Source organism: Balaenoptera musculus, chromosome 3 (assembly GCF_009873245.2).
Source record: "Balaenoptera musculus isolate JJ_BM4_2016_0621 chromosome 3, mBalMus1.pri.v3, whole genome shotgun sequence".
Lineage (NCBI taxonomy): Eukaryota > Metazoa > Chordata > Mammalia > Artiodactyla > Balaenopteridae > Balaenoptera > Balaenoptera musculus.
Genome location: NC_045787.1, coordinates 143,604,622 through 143,608,101, shown reverse-complemented (window position 1 = coordinate 143,608,101; position 3,480 = coordinate 143,604,622).

Below are 3,480 nucleotides of genomic sequence, written 5' to 3'. Positions count from 1 at the left end.
AAAAACGGAGCTAGAGGAATCAAGCTCCTGGACTTCAGACTGTATTACAAAGCTACAGTAATCAGGAGAGTATGGTACTGGCACAAAAACAGAAATATAGATCAATGGAACAGGACAGAAAGCCCAGAGATAAACCCAGGCACATATGGTCACCTTATCTTTGATAAAGGAGGCAAGAATATAGAATGGAGAAAAGACAACCTCTTTAATAAGTGGTCCTGGGAAAAGTGGACAGCTACATGTAAAAGAATGAAATTAGAACACTACCTAACACCATACACACAAATAAACTCCAAATGGATTAAAGACCTAAATGTAAGGCCAAACACTATAAAACTCTTAGAGGAGAAGATAGGCAGAACACTCTATGACATAAATCACAGCAAGATCCTTTCTGACCCACCTCCTAGTGAAATGGAAATAAAAACAAAAATAAACAAATGAGACCTAATGAAACTGAAAAGCTTTTGCACAGCAAAGGAAACTATACACAAGATGAAAAGACAACCCTCAGAATGGGAGAAAATATTTGCAAACGAAGCAACTGACAAAGGATTAATCTCTAAAATATACAAGCAGCTCATGCAGCTCAATATCAAAAGTACAAACAACCCAATCCAAAAATGGGCAGAAGACCTAAATAGACATTTCTCCAAAGAAGATATACAGATTGGCAACAAACACAGGAAAGGATGCTCAACATCACTAATCATGAGAGAAATGCAAATCAAAACTGCAATGAGATATCACCTCACACCTGTCAGAATGGCCATCATCAAAAAATCTACAAACAGTAAATGCTGGAGAAGGTGTGGAGAAAAGGGAACCCTCTTGCACTGTTGGTAGGAATGTAAATTGATACAGCCACTATGGAGAACAGTATGGACGTTCCTTAAAAAACTAAAAATAGAAGTACCATATGACTCAGCAATCCCACTACTTGGCATATACCCTGAGAAAAACATAATTCAAAATGAGTCATGTACCACAGTGTTCATTGCAGCACTATTTACAATAGCCAGGACATGGAAGCATCCTAAGTGTCCATCGACAGATGAATGGATAAAGAAGATGTGGCACATATATACAATGGAATATTACTCAACCATAAAAAGACACGAAATTGAGTTATTTGCAGTGAGGTGGATGGACCTAGAGACTGTCATACAGTGTGAAGTAAGTCAGAAAGAGAAATACAAATACTGTATGCTAACACATATATATGGAATTTTAAAGAAAAAAAAAAGGTTCTGAAGAACCTAGGGGCAAGACAGGAATAAAGACGCAGACGTAGAGAATGGACTGGAGGACATGGGGAGGGGGAAGGGTAAGCTGGGACTAAGTGAGAGAGTGGCATGGACATATATACACTACCAAATGTAAAACAGATAGCTAGTGGGAAGCAGCTGCATAGCACAGTGAGATCAGCTCGGTGCTTTGTGTCCCACTAGAGGGGTGGGATGGGGAGTGTGGGAGGGAGACACAAGAGGGAGGGGATGTGGGGATATATGTATACATATAGCTGATTCACTTTGTTATACAGCAGAAACTAACACACCATTGTAAAGCAATTATACTCCAATAAAGATGTTAAAAAAAAAAAATAGGGCCAGGGTGCAGAGGAAGACCAAAGCCAGGTCTTCAAGGGTCTTGAATTTTAAGTTTATCCTATAGGGCACAGATAATAGGGAGCCATGGAAGACTCAGAAGCAGGGAAGTATCACTGTGAGACCTACGCTCGGGGATAGGCAGGGAATAGTCATTTCTATGTGAGACGAGTGAAGAGTCTGAGGACTCGCCCTCCTATTTAATACCTGAGGGGCTAACATTCACTTTCAGCCGAGTTGACCTTCTGGAGTTTATTGCAACCCTGTGTCTCCACCTTTTGGCTTGGCTCAGCGTGAGAGCTGCAGGGGCGAGAGCCAGGAGCCTCCCTGGGAACACAAGCTCTGTCCATCAGTTGCTCCATTGCTCAGGAGGGATTCCAGCTCCCAAGGGTCATGAGGCCTTGCCCCTGGAAGGAGTGGGGGGTGAAGCTGCCTCGGTGTGACTCAGAAAACAGAGCCAGGCTTGGCAGCACTTGAGAGCTGTTTGGAAACTTCATACCAGGTTTTGCTTTGTTTTGTTCACAGGCCCTCAGAGTAAGCTGCAGGAATAGGCTTCTGCGGGCTTGGATTTCCTATTGCTCCCCCGCTCCCACGAGCTGCCGAGGGCCTTTCCTGGCTTGGAGCCACACCCAACTCCTCATCAGCATGGTCATCTTTCCAAAATTGAGCCGACCTACCACAGGGGGACCAGCATTCACCAGGTCAGCTCCAGGCAGAGGTGCAGGATGACTAGAGCTGTTAATGACCACCACCACCAAAATACTTGTGATCTATCGAATGACTCGATTCCCACATGGTGGATGTCAAGTTTAATACATGTATCCTGTCATCTGATGGCCAGAACAGCTTAATGAAGTAGGTACAACTATTTTCTTCATTTATCAGATAAACTGAGGCACAGAGAGCAACTTGCAGCTGGTATTTGGCGAAACCTAGATTCAAAGCTGGTTCTGACTCCAAAGCTGGGGCTCTGTGGCCCACCAATATCCCATTTCTCAGTGCTTCCCTTGGGCAGCTGCCCCTTTCTCTACCCACCAAGTACCCATTGCCTTGCAGCTGTATTTTCTCACGTAAACATCCAGTTCCTCCCACATGCAGCTCATTTGTCGGGGGAGTCTCAGCTCTGCCATGAATTAGTTCTGTGACCCTGGAAAAAGTCCTTTAAGCTCTCTGGGCCTCAGTTTGCTTATCAATAAAATGGGGATGCCCTGCCTTTTTTATAGTCAATGTAGGGATTTAATCCTCTGCTCCTAACACCTCAGAAACCTGTTTGGGACACATAATCGAAAGGTCTTATTATGTCGATTCAGAAGTGACTCACATAGTCAGAGGTTCAAGTCCTGCCTGGGGCATTGAGCACCCAGGAGGTCTCCACAAGTAGACTGGAGTAACAGGTGTCTGCACCGGGGGGCAGCTCTGACCCAGCCAATTCTGCTGGCAAAGCTTGCTCTTGGCTCTTTCCACGGAGAGAAGTCACATTCCGCGGCCTGGCAGCCCAGCACCAGGAAACAGCCCTGCTCAGACACAAGGAAAATGAACATCAAAGGGGCTCTGTTGGTTTATAAAAGTTTTATGAGCCTCCAAGTTCTCTTGTTTGTTGCCAAGGTGAGAAGACAAGGGAAGAGAGAGACTGGGTCCAAGGAAAGCATGGAGGATCTCCTTGTTCTTAGCTGTTAAACAGAAGCACTGTCTCCCCCAGGCTGAGGCCAATAGCTTTCTCTACAGGCTGGCTATGCTCTGCTGTGTTCACAGCTCAGACTTGGGTCTGATTAACAGGAGCCTGGAAGCATCATTCTAGGGCTCCTATCACATCTGCTGTGTTCATTTCCTGGAGTTGTTGTAGCAAAGTACCCACAAACTGGGTGGCTTAGAG